Source organism: Emydura macquarii, unplaced genomic scaffold (assembly GCF_026122565.2).
Source record: "Emydura macquarii macquarii isolate MOO-44397 ecotype Brisbane River unplaced genomic scaffold, CSIRO-AGI_Emac_v2 contig_2795, whole genome shotgun sequence".
Classification (NCBI taxonomy): domain Eukaryota; kingdom Metazoa; phylum Chordata; order Testudines; family Chelidae; genus Emydura; species Emydura macquarii.
In genome coordinates, this window is record NW_027132932.1 from 2,221,906 (window position 1) to 2,240,256 (window position 18,351).

Below are 18,351 nucleotides of genomic sequence, written 5' to 3' on the forward strand. Positions count from 1 at the left end.
AGGCCATGATCTGGCCCGTAATCTTTACCATGCTGAATGCTGGATGACCTTTCAATCTAATGCAGATGGTTTCTTCTGTTCCTGCCTGTCCCCTCCAGCCTTGCTCAGTTCCAGTTTTGAGTGTGTTTATGTGTGCTTGGTAAAACGTATGATGAAATACTCTCTTCATTCACCCCTGCCTGAAGGCTGGAGCTTTCTCAGGCATTAGAAGAGCCATTCAAGGCTATGAAAGATAGTCTGAGAGTAGCCATAGCAGGGCTTGAAGGGCACTCAGCAGTCTGTAGATATCTCCTGATCTTTACAAGACCAGTAGGGACTGTAAGGTTAACCGGGCAGCTTTAGAAAAAAGAATGAAGATTAACTTTTGAAATAAATCAATAAAATGGGCTTCCCATAAACTATGTCAAGAAGTTGGGAGTGTGGCCTAGCATGGGCTTCACAGCAGGGTAGAGTGGCAGGCACTCATTTCAGCCAACCAAAGAGTATTTCATTTATTCTGATCCCACACAAAAAATGCAATGGGGGAATTTGTACTTCTGGTTTCAAACCTACTACTGCACTTGCCCAGGGGTTCCAATTCTTACCTGAATTAGAGCAAAGCAAATAGTGAAAAAAAATATACATCAATTTTTTTTATTAGAAAAACAGCAAAATTAAATACACTATTTGACATATTATTTGACTAGCTCTAACCAGATCTATTGCAATGGCTTTAGTTGGAATTATGTTTTTTTGGAGACCTCTATACTCTTAATATAACATGGGTTTGGTCAATTTCATCATTTTATTAATCACATGAGTTTCCTCTTGTGTCTTACTCAGCACCTGGACAATCCAATTATTTTTCTGTGATCTTTTTCTTTTGGATCAAAATTTGAAATTTAACACACATTTATTTTAACCTGACAAGGTGGATAACGAATGTGTGTCATTTCTTTCCTCCCTCTAAAGATAATTTTAGTGTAGTTCATTAAAAAAACATTTAACAAAAAGTTAGTAAAAAAAATTTCAAATGAAGAAAAATGTGGCATCAACTTTTTCTCTCATGTATTCACATTGGGCCTGCTCTTGCTCATGCTGAAGTCAATAGCAAATCACCCATTCACTTTAATGGGACAGTCTCTGTCCATTGCCAGTGAGGTTACTGGAGCTATTCCAGGTTTCCATTGCTGAAACTGAGAGCATAATTTCGTCTGTGACCTACAAAAAGACTAGAAGCAAAAAAAGAAAAAAAAAGGGGGGGGGGGCGGAAGGGGGGGCTATAAACATATTTATGTAGATAAATTACACAAAACGAAATTAAGCCCCTGATCTTGCAACTGACTGACTGAGCACAAGAGTCCACCCACATGGAATTAGCTATAGGATTAGGACCTTAGCAATCACCTGGTATACCCAACGCTCTCAATGGGGTTTTATGCATGCTGGACAGAGAGGAGGTTCTCGAATTGGTTACGTTTTCTATGTACCTATCATACCTTGAAATGACTTTTTCCCCTTAAGATGACTCACATGTTCAATGTCTTTGATCTCATTGCATCAATAATTATTATTACTACAAGAGCACTAAGAGTATGCCCACACTGCAATTAGACACCCACAACCGGCCCGTGTCAGCTGACTCCGGCTCATGGGGCTTCAGTTAGGCGGCTCTTTAGCTGAGGTGTAGGCTTTTGGGTTCAGGCTGAAGGCCAGATTCTGGGACCCTGCAAGGGGGGAGTGTCCCAGAGATCCCAAAGATCTACACTGCTATTTTATAGCCCTGAAGCCAAAACCCCAGGAGGCGGAGTCAGTTGATGCGACCCAGAAATGTGTGTTTTATTACAGTGTAGATGTACTCTGAGTATTTATTAAACTGCTATATTCAGTTTATATACTAATAAGACATGTAACTGCTTGACTACTCAATGTTACTTGTCTAAATATTTTCACATTTAAATCCTAGCATCTGCTTTCCTTTCTTTCTTTCCGTCTCTAGACTGTTGAAGACAGATATTTAGTACACGGTGACACAGTACACATGCTGTGAAAGGAGCACAGGATTTGCAGATACAACAGAGGAACACAAGCACAGGGCAACTCATTTCAAAGGCCCCCCCCCCCAGTATAAATCCCCCCAGTTTGAAACACAGCAATGAAAGCAGATCCATAACCTGCCCACTGCAAAGGACGGTCAATCTATCACTTATAGGATGGAGGTCCAAAATGCTAAATCCCTCCAGGTGTGTAAAAACATTCTTATCAAAGAAGCCGTTCATAGATGCTCACCCACTGCTAGCACAACTTGGGTTTTTCCATGATTAATGGTGACTTTGGATGAATGCAAAATGTACTATAGCAGGGATAAGCTGTTTGTCAGGCAAAATATACTGGGAAGTGGGCCAGCTGGGCTACACATATTCATTTGTTAGATGCCCACATCTTCTCTAGTTTCAGAAGTAAATGCAAAGGATGTGTGTATATGAATGCTAGCAAAATCCCTTAAAGAATAATCACGTACAGAAAGTCTATTTTCCCTTGCATGCAACCCCCTAGGTCTTCAGAAACACCCAAGCTCAAGCTCTTATAAAGATATAGTGGCTCGTCTTTTATTTTTCCTTCCGTGTAAACTGAGCCTGATAGATTGAATTGCTACATTGTAATTTATACTCTTGTTTCACATTAGGGCCCATTTACACTGCTGTTATTGCTTATTTCCTCTGCTATCCAGCATCCTAGAGTTTACGCAAATGAGAGAAGTGGGATTATTTGTGCCAAAAGAGGATTTTTTTTGGAGAGTCTGTACTTGAAAAGGTGTTTTGTGTACAAATCCCATGTGAAATCCCAGCCAGTTACAGTTGCAGTGCTGGAATCCTATCCCACAGTAAAACCATGGAGTCAGATCCTTGGCTGGTGTAAATGATTATAGCTCCATTAACTTCCATAGCGCTACACTGGTTTACGTAAAATGGGAATCTGGCCCAGAAGATACTGTTAAACTCAGCTATAGCTATCCAAAAAGACAAGTTTAATAAAACCTTTACCCTTCCTTTTACACTATACAAAGTGTTCAGTGGGTAATTTAATCCTGATTCTGAGCCTCTTTACTCAGGCAACAAACTGATTTTACATGCTGTGCTTTTTATTTGAGGGGAATGGTGACACAAAGTGAAATCCTGGCCACACGGAGGTCAATTGGAGTTTTGCCATTGATTGGATGAGGCAGGATTTCATCCATTATTATCAGAGTTGGGGGTAATCACCTCTCCCTTTCTGTCCACAACAAGGGACAAATTCTGCAGTGAATTTACTCGCAGGAGTAAGAGATACAAAATTTAGGCCCAGTTGGAGGCTCTAAGATTTTCATGCCAAAAAGCCAGTGGCTTCCTTGTCTAAAAATAAGGCTTGTCTCCAGTTTACAAATCAGGTAGAACGGCACAAAAGACTAAGATGCCTGTCACACATAAATGGCCAGACTGGCTGGCAAATCAAGGGTACAGTGTGGCGCTGCATGCCCAAGAAGAGCTCTTAGAGGGACTGTGGCTCACAAACTGAGAGGAAAGTTCAATTTCCATGACCTTTTAGTTTCTATTGCCTATTCAGTCATTGGTCTCTCTGCTAAAGCTGCCAACAACAGAGCCAGCTGTGAGGGTGGTTATTGTGGTGTGGACACCTGTCTGCTCGGAACTGGGTTGAGATCCTCAACTCATTTCACAAAAGCTGCCTCACAGCTGTCAGAGAGTGGGAGCTTTCACTACCTACCAACCTTGGTTTGTATTCTAACTGCTGATTTAGAGCAGTATCCCATTACCAGTTTTTCTAATTTCTCCCCCTCTCCCGAGTCTTCCTCGTTTATTTTGATCACTAAAATGGTTAAACCTTTTCTAATCCAGTTGACATTTCTCTGTGCATCAGGTTCATATCTTTAACCTTTTGTAACCTGGCTTGTGGAGGTTTTTTTTGTATGTGTGAAATAGTCTTGATTGGACAATGCACAAGACGGGTGAAATGTGCCCCTCTGCAGAGGGCCAACATGAAGTCTCTGAGCCTCTTCAAACCCATGGGACTTTTTGCTGGTCACAGAAGTGAATTTCACCAGATAACAAATAAAATCAGACCCGGGAAACAAGGGTTATAATACCAGCAAGGGATTCTGATAAGAACTTAGGTTTTCAATAAAGCTCTGTAATGGGTTCTGAGTGTGACATATTTATGACGTGACTTATATGCATGACAAATAACATTAAGCAGAAGGGGTGACAGATTAGATCCCTGCAGAATCTTGCTGGAAAGAGATATTTATGAAAACCTCACATGATTTTTGTGTGTATATCACAAGGGGCTGCCACACTGTGAATTGTTGTTTGTCATTGGGCATGAGATGCCCAACAATGTCATTTCATTATAATAATATTATTATTTATATGATGTTTCATCTTCAAAGTGCTCTTCATACATTCAAAAATCCTCACAATGCCCCTGTGTTGTATGTAAATAATTATTATCCCCAAATTGCAGTTGGAGAAATTAAGGCAGAGAAATTAAGTGACCTGTCCATGGCCATAGAATGCATCAAAGCCAGAGCTGGGATAATAATTTAGGGGCTGCTGTTCTCACTCAGACTAGGACCCTCTGATGCCTTTTTAATGCTAATTCAGTCCTCTACATTTTCTTTTAATAAGCTGCAACTTCTATAACATTTAATTACTCCACCCTGCACCTTTAAATTGTGAAGGGACTTCAGGACAAGGGTGGCATGTGTTAGATTTCATTAATTTCCCCCGTGGCTGGCTTGACAAAAAGCTTGTCTGCTAAACTAAGGCAGCTCCTGCTGCACACTGGAAGGTAAAGACAGCAATGAAACAGATGCCAATATTTTTGTGGCTGGGTGCTCCCTGATATCAATGGCCTAATTTTCAGTAGTGCTGGGCACCCACAAATCCTATGAAAGTAAATGAGAGCTGAAGGTGCTTGACACCCGTGTAAATCAGGCCATTTTTATTTAGATGAGACAGGTGAAAAGCTGGGACTTGGGTTATTCAGCATAATGTGGGCATTTGGACCCTGATTCAGCAAAATACTTAAGCATATGCCTCACTTTAAGTATGTGAATCATCCCATTGACTTCAGTGGGATGACTCATATGCTTGAAGTTAGACAAGTGCTAATGTACCTTGCTGAATCAGGGATGTTACTGTTGCCACGGTCCTCCACCCATTCTTCGCCACTGCCACCTGTTGCGTCTTGCCATTTTGCCAGACTGTGAGCTCCCTGGCTGTTTTATTCCTATGGTTGTACCGCACTCGGCACTGTGGCGCTCTAGTGCTGATTCAGGTTTCTAGGAACCCCTAGAGTGCAATTAATATCAATGTCCCTACCTGCTTTGGAAGATCCTAACTTTAGGTATCTACGTTTGAAAATTTTGGCTAGCAGTTACCAGCAAAGAGCAGTTTCCAAGCGTGGGCCCACAGGTGATGCATATACACACTTGAATCTGAAACGGTGTAGTTAAAGCTGAACAACAGTATTGGCGCGGTGCTAGTTGTGCATGGAAGTGTAGGTGCGGGGGGAAGGGTTTGTCTGGGATCCATGGAGCCAGAATTGGATCTAAGATGGAGAAAGGCACAATCGCACAATGTTCCTTATGCCCCCTTTAGGAAAATCTATTTGCTCCTTCCATTCCAATAGCAAATGTCCTCACCCCCCCCCCCCCACCAGACAATGCTTTTCCAGCATAACGAGGCATGATTAAAGCAGCCACTTCAGAAAATAATGAGGTGCAGCAGCAAACTGGTTAATGAGCAGCCATATTAGGGCCACATTATTGTGCAGACAATGGTAGCCACAACCCAGGCCCCTACAGCAGTTGTCACAGCGCCTCGTTCCAATCTGCCACCGCCAACCACCATAATAGCCGCCATTGTTCGGCCCCTGCTTTCAGTTTCAAGGAGGAGGCCAAATTAAGGCTAAAGAGGGAGTGGAGGACCGAGCTGACAGAAATACCAAGTGTGTGACATTAAATTGTTCTAGCCTTTGCTCACAAAGCAACAACTGTGAAAAGAAAGAGTATCAATTTCCATGTATAGGCGACGGGCACAGCAGAGGTACATGTCCTGTGCAGACCTGCCCTCTGCAGGACTGAACAATGCATAGCTGAGCCAGGCTGAGAACAAGACGTTGCTTAAGAGATCACCGAAAAAAATCATTGCACAGAGTTGTAAGAGAGCTAAACAGAGACCTGTCAGATCATCCACCCCCATCCCCACTGTAGGAGTGTCCCTAGAGCACATTTTGCAGTGCTTTGTCCAGTCCGCCATTAAATGTCCCGAGCAACTGAGCTTCCATCAATTCAGTTGGGAGATTTTTCCCATAACCATAGCCTATTGGAGCTCACTGTCAAGGAGTTTCTCCTGAGGTGTGGCCTACATTTTCTGTTTCTTCATTTAATCTCATGAATCCTATTATATTCCCCATGTACTACCCTGAACATCTCTCCTCACCATCCTCAGCTTTCATATACTTGCAGATGGTTATAAATGTCCCTCTTTCCCATAGTGGTTTCTGAGCCAAAATATATATTGATTCCTCTAACCTTTTATAAGCTGTTTATTTTTAACTATAGGGGTCCTGACAGATAAATACCCAGGTAGAATAGCCAGGTTTGGGATGTGGAATTCCACACAGGTTCGGATACTTGATGTAGTATCATGTGCATACGCACACCTACACTCACTCTCTTTCTCCCCCGTCCCCCTCCCTTCCTGGCCCCACAGTATTAGGGCCAGGTTGTGACTTGGATTTCATACCCATGCAGCTGTGTAAGGAGGAATAAGAATTTCGCTTGCATGTTCTCCCCACTGGAGCAGGCGGGCCAGGAGGGATGGAAAATGGGTGAAGCCCTTTACACCAGTCTCTCCCATTCCCAGCACACTGGCCAACTGAGCCAGTGCAGGAGGTGTTCCAGTTTGTTGCTGATGTGGACGAGCACCATATTACTACCCCCTACAGCCAGGAACTAGGAGACAGAGACTTGTGCCTCAGAGGATGTTTCTGAATAACAGTGCCTCCTGGGGTTACTCCTGAACTGACGCCCACCCTTTGTGCCTAAAGGAACAGTTTATGTTTTAGAGATTTGTTACAGAGGTAGGGGAACATGGATAAGCATGCACCTACTAGTTATTCAGCATACGAAGAAAGACGTGACATCTTTCTAGTCTAGTGAAGTGTCTTACATCAATCCCTTCAGTCCCAGTTACTGTTGTTCTTCCCTGAAATCCTTTCAGTGGTTCTGAAGCTTTCTGATAGGGAGATGCCAAGAACTGAATGCTGGATTTTCCTGTTACAGTAATAAACACGAGCTGGTTTCAGTGCAAAAGAAATATTGACTTACTGCTTCAGAACAAAGATCAGGATTTGTTTGTGATGATGTAAATGTGAATGTGTTTTTGTTTTAAGTGATTTGTTTTGGGGGCTGAATGAAATAGGATTCCTTATATTGGGCACAGTCCTGCACACTGAGTGAACCTGTGTGAATGAATTTCAATTTAGTGGGAGTACAGGGTCCTCAGCATCTCACATAATGGGGGACCCCCCCGATGTTTACAGCTGCCAAAATAACTGGTGATATAATGGATACTTTGAGTCTCATACTTGAATTTGGTTGAGAGAGGTTAGAAAAAGCAGAGGAGAGAGGCTGCGTATGAGAATGTTTTTCTGTTATTTGACCCAGAGATGCCTCTTGTGGTATAAGAGCCTGAAGACCTCTCCTCTCTCTGCACCTAGCACTTATACAAATGCACATGCTGTATTACAGATACTGTCAAACCGGGCCAAAGCATAATTTTTTCAGGCCCAGTACAAACTTGTAACATGGGCCCTGTCCCACACACATATACATGGGGGTTGCAGCCTGGGCTGGGCCTCCCAGGGCCTCCGGGCCCCGGTAAAGTGTCCCTTTTCCCCTCACCTGTGGGGGCCCTGCTGGCAAAGATGGCCACCTGCTGGGAAAGAACAACTGCTGCAGTACTGGGCTGGGGCAACCACTCAATTCACCAAGATTAAATTATTTTCTTCATTCATGAAAAGTCACCTAGAGAGGATAATGGAGGAGTACTTCAGTGCCTTATGTGTGCATGTGAACACACAGGAAATTTCCTATGCAATTTGTGAGTAAAATCATTCCAAAGTCATAATGTGGCCCTACCATTCAGAGGGTAAATAGGGATGTCTGTCTGGGACTCTCTCTCGCATCCCCCATGGAACCTCACCTGCATATAAACCTTTCATAGAGTTTAAGACCAGAAAGACCTATTAGGTCATCTAATCTGACCTCCTGTATACACAAGCCGTTGCATTTCGCCCAGTTACCCCTAGGTCGATCCCCACAACTTGGGCTACACTAAAGCATTTCACTCCTCAGAAGACAAAACTGTTGCATGTCAGAGAACAGGAGAGACATACCTGAGACTGGTGCAATGGCAGGGGATTGATTAGGTCAGAGAGGCCCAGATGATCTTAGAACCTTAATTTTAGGAGCTCACTGACACTTTGGAGTGAGTCTGTCCATGAATGACACAGGGAATTTCATATTTGTGCATTCATATTTGCCCCATTTGTGAAATAACTGGACTGATTTAAAACAAAAGAGGATTTTATTTCCTGTGATTGTTATTGTCAACATGCCTAGCTCAAGAGAGGACATCTGAGGATATTTTAACTAGAACAGCTAGTTACAGCTGCTGTGACAAATTTTCCATTATTTGGTTTCACAAACCTAAGAAATCCCTTTGCAAGGCCAAAGTTGCATTGATTCTGAGCTTGCATTACAGTGGGAAGCCAGGAATCCTTGTTTTAAACAAGCGAGATTGTTTGCATATTTCACCCAGCCAGGGCCCGGTGTTCATGTTTAAAATGTTTATTTTATGTGTTATAATATATTCATTGCAGCAACACTGGATTGCCAAGAAACAGGGTTCACATGATGTCATGGGTGGGGTCAGAATAGTCTGAACCAATCTAATCACTGTTGTAACAGAATATGGAATACAGTTAATTTACTCTACCAAAAAATTACAATATGGTCCTTCATCTGCACTGCCCAAGCAAAACTGGAATACTGTAGATAATTAAAGGGAAAATGGGAGTCAAGGGCACAAAGTCTCTTTCAAGAAGTATGCAGGACATGCCAAAAAGGGTAACACCCCCATTCCCTTATAGCCTAAAACCAAGACTTGAAACCCATTTATTTATTTAGCTATTAGCTGGTTCAGTTTTGCCACCTCATTATTTTAATCATGGGTCTTGAGATGTTTGGAGTTATTCTTAAAGCCCCAGCTCCAGGAGTCTGGTGATTGTGAGAATCTCAGCTTTCATTTTTTAAAAAAAATTTACTTTTTGGCCCTCATAGTTGCAGGTAAAAGCTTGAAAATAGGAACCCTAAATGACTCAAGAACCAGAAGATAAATGAAAGTGCTGGCTCTACCCATACTGGCTTTCCCACTGATTGTGTAGATTATTTCCCCTTCCTTCTGCACTGCACACTGAACAATATATTGCACCCTCAGGTCATTCCTCCTCAGTTCCACCACCCCTTTAACGCACCACATAATTTAATTGTATTTTGTGTAATGCTGCGGGTGCAGGAGAGGGGAGGGATGCATATCCCTAAAAGTGCATTCTGACTCTACTCTTCCCCCTGAAATTATTATTTTTTAGTTATATGCGTTGTGGTTCTGTCTACAACATCCCCCACTCAAAGATCAGAGCCTGAATCTGTGACGTGCTGAGTACCTCCTTTAAGCGTTGATTTGGATCTCACTCCACTAACACACGGGAGGTAACACCACTGCCAATGAAATTACATCAGTGTAAGGATCAGGATTAGGCCCCTATCTGCCAGAGAGAGATGAGGGCATTCAACACCTGGAAACAAGTGCTGGGCAGTTTACAGATCTCAGGCCATAGACACACTAGGGAGCAGATAAACTAACAGACCTTTCACCCCAAACTAAAACTGAACCCAAACCAAGCTCTCCGGCTCACAAAAATATGGTTAATTCCTCTGATCCATTATTACTAGTTATTCCTTTTAAAATGCTGGCAGTTCTTTTCTCAGCACTGTAATGAGCAGAGTATGACACAGCTCTTGACTTGGTTCCCTTACGTTTTATGGACTTACACAAGCAAGCAACCCTGTTGCCTTCAGTGGAACTATTCTCTGGCGGAAAGTGAACAGGATTTGTCAGTAAGTTTATTTTTCATGTCTCCTTTGACTGAGAACAGAAACCGACATACTGAAATAATGGATCGCAGTAAAGGCCCAACTGGAAGTAGGAAATATCAGGAACCTCATGAGAGAGACTATTCCTAAAATAATTGTACCCAACCCTGTCTTGTTGGCACAAGAGGCATAGATACTTCAGAACAGGTTTAGATAAGTAGCCAAGCTTTCGGATACTTATATAACCTCCAAGCCTTTGGAAGGCCATCAGCAGTTACCAGACAAGCTTGCCTTGCCTACACTGCTCAGCTTTTCCTAGCAAAGCCTGCTTGCGAGCTACGGTCAGATATTTAAACTGGCTGCTCACTTATTTTTTCAAATTTAGTGATGTGACATGCCAGAGTTTTTACCCCATTATGATATTTCTAAAGTGACAAAACTATTTCCTGCGATGCCATAGTCAGCAGATGAGTTGGGAAAATGGGGGTCATCTTCCAACTACAAAGTCAGTTAAAAAAAAAACTGTTTTGCCAATTACCTCAGTCATCTCACCTCAACCCAGTGGCAGAACAGGGAAGAATGTGTTGTTAAGCATTGGCCCAATGAACCTTACGTGGAAAGCTGTTCATTTGGTTGGAGGGGATGTTTTGTGCATATGACTTCTTGCAACAAGGTCAATAAACCCCATGGGCTGAAAGGGGATGAAAAATAGTGAGAGGTCAAGGTCTGCAAAGAAATCAATTTCTTTAAAGAGAAGATTCTTTTTGGAATCAAAAACCCCAGGGCTATGTTATAGGTCAATTTCCGCAAGGTCAGAGCTGCTACTGAGCATCTGGGCTAAGCAGAATTTTTGCTTGTAAAATCTCTTATTCCAGTTGGTCAATGATTTTCTTTGAAAAACCTTTGTTAAAAACAAAATCTACTGAGCATTTTTGTTTTTAAACAAGATATAAATTTGGTTATTACACCTGCTTTATTTATATGACTGACTGACAGACATCAGAACATATAAACCATCTCTGTGTGCTTCCAAATTGTTTTAGCAACATTGACTTGCAGTGCATCAATGTTGGACCATTATGCTTCATTTTGGAGGAGGAAGTCAGGCAAACCAGAAAAATATTTACCTTTAAAAATCAATAATCCAGAGTGCTCTGCTAACAATCTAAAATATGAGGTTTTAAATTAAGCTTTCCCAGATACTAGGTCTTTGGGTGTGGTATGAGAATTTAAACAGAACAGAATCCATTATTCAGTATTTATCAAAAGCTTTCACTTTACTAGGCAGGGCTTCAGCTCAAACAACAGAAGCAATTGCTTTGTCCTCTCCCAGCCAAGGTTCTGTGGTGACTCACCACTCCCTTACAGTGCCGGCCCAGGGACCCTAGTGTGCTAGTTGGATGAAGGGCAAGGCAACTCTTGGTTTGATCACTCACAGATTTAAAAGATGACTCACACCATTACGCCTCCCCTCCCTGGGCACTCCTCTCACACGGGCGTGGCAAAGGAGAGGCCAATCAGGCTCCTAAAGTGCAGCGAAGCGTAGGTACTACTACCGCACCTCCTGACTTGAAGTGATTTTCCTCATTATATACCGGTTTTACAATTTGGTTCAATGGTTCTCAGCACTTTCACTATACGAATTGTTCCAGCACCCCTGCATGAAAGTGTTGTGGTTTTTTTTTTTTTTTAAACAGTGAGTAATTAAGTATTGGAAACATTTACCTAGGGATGTAGTGGTCACTTTAAGTTTTTAAATCAAGAGATATGTTCTAGCTCAACCACAAGTTATTGGCTTGATGCAGGAAGCACTCGGCAAAATCAAGGGCATGTCTACACTGCAGCTGGAAGTATGCCAAATTTTAAAAAGCTATGCTCTAGGAATTATTCTGGGGAAGTTCTATGGCCTGTGTTATGCAGGAAGTCAGACTAGATGGTCACAATGGTCCTTTCTGGCCTTAGAATCTATGAATCGACAAATCAAGGCTGACAGGACCATTGTGATCAACTGGTCTGGCCTCCTGCAGAATATACACTATAGAAATTCCCCAAGTAACTCCAGTTGGAACTACAGCATATCTTCATTTCAAAATTGCCAGTGATGGAGAATCCACTACAACCCTAGAAAGCTGATTCAATGGTTAATTACCCTCACCGTTATGCCTTATTTCCATTCTGAATTTGTCTAGCTTCAACTTCCAGCCATTGAAACTTGTTGTACCTTTCTCTGCTACACTGAGGAGCATTCTGTTATCAAATAGGTTTCTCATGTAGGTACTTATAAACAGTGACCAAGTCACCCCTCAATTTTCTCTTTGTTTAACTAAATAAATTGAGTTTCTTGAGCTTATAAGGCGTGTTTTCCAATTCCTTAATCATTCTTGTGGCTCTTCTCTGAGCCTTCTCCGATTTATCAAACATCTTTTTTGAATGATTGACAACAAACTGGACACAGTATTCCAAGTAGTGATCGTACCAGTGCTACTCAGAGAAGTAAAAATAATCTATTCCTACCTCGAGATTCCCCTGTTTATGCATCCCCCAAGGATCGTATTAGCCCTTTTGGCTACAGTGTCACACTGGAAGCGTATGTTCATCTGATTATCCACCACAACCTCCAAACCTTTTTCAGAGTCACTGTTGCCCAGAACAGGGTAACCCATCCTGGAAGTATGGCTTACATCTTTGTTTCTGGATGTATGACTTCACATTGGGCATGTAGCCAGGAGGTGTGGCCTCCCTCTGAGGTTGACTCAGAGGGAGAGCCAAACCCACCCTGGGGGTTTGAGCCCAGAAGGACATCACCTGACCGGAAGCAAGTGGGCGGGGCCAGGCCTTTAAAACCCAGGCCTGCTAGCTCAGTTGGGTGCTGGTGGCCAAGGGAGAAGGACACCTCTCCCTTGGGGCTTGAGCCAAGGCCTGTACCTGAGGCCCAAGCAGAGGGGAAGCTGCCAGACCTACCCCCAGCGTGGTGCCCTGCCGGTCCGGAAGAGTCGCCTGCTCCCTGGGACCAGGAGGAAGGCCTGCCCAAGCCGCCTGCTGCCTGGGACCCCGAGAACCTGCCGGTGCTACCCACTGCCTGGGGGCCTGAGGACTTGTTGGAACTGCCCTCTGCAGAGGACCCTGCGCAGTTTCCGGAGCTGCTGCCAATTAATGGGGAAGGATTCGTGGAACTCCTGCACGCCCTCGAACCCAGCAACCCAGAGGAAGGTGACGAAGCCCAGGTACTTTAGACATAGGGCGGGAGGAAGGAGCCCAGGGAAGCCAACTGTGGTGCAGCTGAGCTGCGGCTCCCAGTGAGTCAGCGCATTTCGGCTGGAGCCCCACTGACCCAGTGATAGGACACCCCATCACTGACAGGGCCCTGGGCTGGGATGCAGTGGAGATGAGTGGGCCTGTGTCCTCCTCCCCCCCTTCCCTCACCCTGACCTAGGGTGGATGCTGGCTAGTGCCAGAACCTGTCCCTTATTGCCTGTCCTGCCCTGCTTAAGGGCCGGGCCATAGACTGCTGCTCCCCCTGCTAAGGGCTCGAGCGGGTGTATATGCTTCTGCCTGCCCTCCCAGACTGGCAGACTATAGACTGACTCCCCCGAGCTAAAGACTAGAGACTGCTGTCCCTCTGCCCTGCTCTGCCAAAGGGGCCGGGCCATAGACTGCCGCTCGCTCTACCAAGGACTCAAGCCTATCTGGGTTTGCTTACCTGTTCTCCCGAGGGTTAGAGAAAAGATTGCTTCCTCGCCCCAGCTGAGGGGGTGAGACTGTTTCCCGCGGCTGGCCAGTCCCTGATGGTGGGCCAGACCCTAGACTGATAGTGCGCCCCGAGAGGCAAGAGACTACTCCCCTCTAACCCGGACTCCCTAGAGCCGTAGGTGCCGGGAGGTGTGGCCTTCCTTTGAGGTTGACTCAGAGGAAGAGTCCCTGGCACCACCCCCTAGCAGGGACCATCTATAGGGCATTATTAATGCTCATGCTGTTTGGTTGTGCCCAGATTACCAAACAATCCAGATAGCTTTATCAGCGACCTGATGTGATGGGGTGTACCAGGCCCTTCAAGGCCCTCTGCTGGAAGCCCTGAGGTCCTACTACACCCTACTCCAGGGCAGGAGCACTGGAGATGGATCCTCCAGACCCACCTAGAGAGGCTGTATAGAATCAACCAATCAAAGCCCAGCAGGCTCAGTTAAAAGGAGCTGCAGGGCCTGAGCAGATCAGTTCCTGGCTGGGATTAGAGGAGCAAGGAAGGTGTTCCTTGTTGCTCACAGGGCTCGAGGGAGAACTAGAAGACAGGTTCTGGTGGCACTTACATTCAGTGAGGAGGAAGAGGATCTGAACTTCAGCCCTGAAATAAGGGTGAAGAGAAAGGGTCTGTGTGGAAAAAGGTCCAGGGAATAGCAGCAGGAAACTGCAGGGAGTGGTACGTTGCTACTGTTTATTGGAGCCCTGGGTTGGGACCCAGAGTAGTCAGTGGGCCTGGGTTCCTAAGCCCCAAAAGCAGGAACAAGGACTTGTTTAGAAGCCTGAGTGAAGGGTGGGATTTAAAGCCCTCAGAGATAGGGCTGAAGACCCTGGTGAGGGCAGCTGGTTTTGTTGGACTTTTGCTACCCTGGAAGGGTAGGTTAGCTGGAGGGCTGAGCCACTGAAGACCTGCCTAGCTGGGTCAGCAACCTACAGGGGGCATGAAAAAATGGCAGCATCACACCCAGAAGAAAGGAGGCTCTCAGAAGGAGAGTGCACCCCATCGCACCTGTCCATTATTTGTCACTCCCCCAGTCTGTCATCTGCAAACTTTATCAGTGAGGATTTTGTTTTCCTCCAGACCACTGATAAGCGTTAAATAGCATAGAGCCAAGAACCAATCCTTGCCGGATCCCAGCAGAACTGCCCACTCAGTGATGATGCCCTGTTTACAATTAGTGTGAGATCCATCAGTTAGCCAGTTTAACATGGCACATATTAAAAGATTAATTTTGTATTATTCAAATTTGTTTATAAACAAATTTGAATAATACAAAATTACTTAATTATCTGGGTTTGCAATTTTTCCTGTAATGGAGGGCTAAGAACAGAGAGAAAAATCAAGCAGACTTTGCCTGTTGTGCATTCACTACATTTCAGTTTCCAGAAGCTATTTTTGCAAGATTTCAGAAGCAAAATTACAGGGTCTCATTCACCTTTACAGGCATCTGTTAGACTAGGGGGAAAAAAGTACAGCCAAAGGAATGAAACAAGGGTTTGCATTTCAGGATTTACAGAGAGACTTTTTTTGTGTTCTTGATACCTTCTCTGTAGTCAGAAAAACCAAGGAGCCACAGGCATCAAACTATATACACATCAATGATGGACATAAAAAAAACCCCACTCTATTTGGGCTATAGTAAGCTCTGCGCTAATGAGTTAACATGCCATCTTGGGACCTGAGTTCAAATCCAGACACATGTAACATCTGGAAATGATCTCATTCTTGTATTGTACAACCCTATATTTGGCAACCTCTGCAAAAGAAAGGCCAGGGGATCAGATGAGAAGACTGGTAATGAAGTCTCGTGCTCGGGGGCATAAAGTTTCCCTGTAGAGATCATATGAGGTTCATCCAACTGTTTGAACTGAATCTCCAAATCTTTGAGGTTCAAGGGGCACGAGATATTAAGATAATAGAGCAATCAGATGTTTGCTGTAAAGGCATCGCTGACCAGTTTACTGCTATCATGGCACCTGAAGATTCTTCCCTGACCTCATAACATTGCATTGGTCTCCTAAGTGGGTTTGTTAGCACATTCTTAGAGCCCAAACTCATTGTCTCAAAAAAGTCATTCACCACAAGAGTTAGCAGAAGCCAAAACAAATCTCCATGCAAGGAAGCATATTAAACACAAATGTCCCATGAAGAATTTGCTGTGAAGTATTTCTTGCTTTGACATGAGTTAATAGGGAAGGGGTAGCTTTTAGAATTTCAAAAAGCTGAACTAAGGCAGAAAAATATTCTCTTTTCAAAGAATTCCATGTTAGCCTAAAAAGCAGGATGGCAGTGGAAAGTGTCCTCATCCCACCGTGCTGTTCTGTAAGAAGGGAACTTCCACGTCCAATCAGAAAGTACAATATAATAATGCTAGTTGTATATTTAGGTTCAAGATTGGCAAAGGATGCAGGGGAAGGACAACCAAGGAGCCCTTCACCAATTACCTGATTATCAGTGCAGGTCTACTTTGGTTCTGGTTTTAGCATCAGCCTAGGGGCCTTTCTAACTGACACAGCTCTCTAGTGGACTATATGCCAATTGAGAATTAGGTGAGTCTAGGTGCATTCCCCAGTCCTTCTTGCCCCTTATTGAAGGTGCACACATGGCATAGGAATGGGTTTTCCAAGCAGCAGAGAGCTCTGTCATAACACTGTGCTAGTGGGAGACAATGGGGGAACACTTGATGCTGGAGCAGGCTGTGTTGCCTTATGCCAGCTGAGAGCCCTCCTTGCCCTCCCCGTATTCTTAGCCGACCAGTTAGAACTGTGTTTGGCCACTTTGCACTGCCCAAACGGTGCAAAGCACTGGAGGAGTGGGAGAGTCTGAGCCCCATATTCTCTCTTATGGTGACAATCTATGGTATAGATAGTTTTGTTTCTTCAGCCAGTATGGAAAATTATTAAATTTATGTCTAGCTGCAAAATGCAAACGGTGCACTCTTTTGAAACTAGATCAAGAACAGAAGCTGTTTGGATTCTGGATCCACACTTTCAATCAAGGACAGGCCTCAAGGATAGACCCTTGATGGGGGATTCTCAAGCTTTTACACCGGGTCCCAACAACCTCCTGCAACTTCTTGCTGCAACTTAGTCAAAGAGCAAGAAACCATAGCTGGTTTTTTACTTCTGGAGTGGTGGCTGTTACTGGGGTGGGGAAGAGAACTGTGTACAGACTGCTGGCTGGGGTGAAATGCATTGGTAAGGCTAGTGCTTCACCCAACCCTCCTGCCGAGTAGTCAGCTCCATTCCAAGAGCTACTTCCTCTGCCTCAGAGCTCTGTGGGAGCGGGGGAGAACTCTGACGGGGCTGGGGGACAGAACAGCTGTGGTAGCACCCCTTACTCACAAGCTAGTGAGATTTGTAGCAAGTAAAAATGGAGCTTCACATTTGAATGATTAATTGCTTAAATTGCAAGAGAGAAAACTTCAAAATGCTGTAAATGGTGACCTGTCACTGAGAATTTTGCACTGATTTAGTCCCGTCAGCCTTTTTTCTACAGACTGTTCCTGAAGGATGTGGGGAACAAAGGGTCAGAGTCATGTTCTTGCAGCCATGGAAAAGTATTGTGTCTTGAAAACAATCATACAGTGGAGCCTTTGGCTTCAGCAAATATCCCCAGACACCAAGCATACAGTCAACTTGCCGTTTCATACTTTGGAGAAGGCTTGTTTTTCCTTCTTGAAAGGAGTCATGACCGGTCATTAGTTCCTTCCCCTGAAAGAGATCACACTGCAGACAGTAAAATGATGTTTTTATTCTAAGAATTCTGTGGGGACTATATGGAGCAGGCTTTCTATCAAGGAAATAACCTAACAAGACCAGTGATTACAACAATTGGCCAGAACATATCAGAAAAATGCTATCCTTGCTCCAAAGCAAAGAATTCAAAGAAAGGAAATTCCAAGCAACATGTTTATATGCAGCTTACCATAAAAAGCTGCTTTCTTGGTTCTTCAAAACAGGCTCCTTGAGCGTTGTTGACAGAATAAGTTCTTCATGAAATAAGGTATATATTTACAATATTAAAGATCTACACATAGTTCTGTAGTCTTTTTAACTGTCTGATCAGTTTGCCCAGCTGCAACTCATGCAATTCTCCCCCCCTCTCCTCCCCAAATAAAAGAACCTGAGGGTAGACCAAAATTCTCCTCTGGTGCACAGAAACCCCAAAGATGTCAATTAAGTCTCACTGATGCTGGCATGTTGGAGGAAGAATAAATAATCTGAACCGAAGGACTTTCTTTCTTTCATTTGGAAAGGCCTAGAGGTGGGTAAAGAGTTAGCCCAAAAAAGAAGACTTACCAAGAGTCGTGATAGATTCTCCATCACTGGAAATGTTTACATTGAGACTGACTCTTTAGAGAAAGATAGGCTGTAGCTCAAACAGGATTTAATTCAGTGAACTCCTGTGGCCTGGG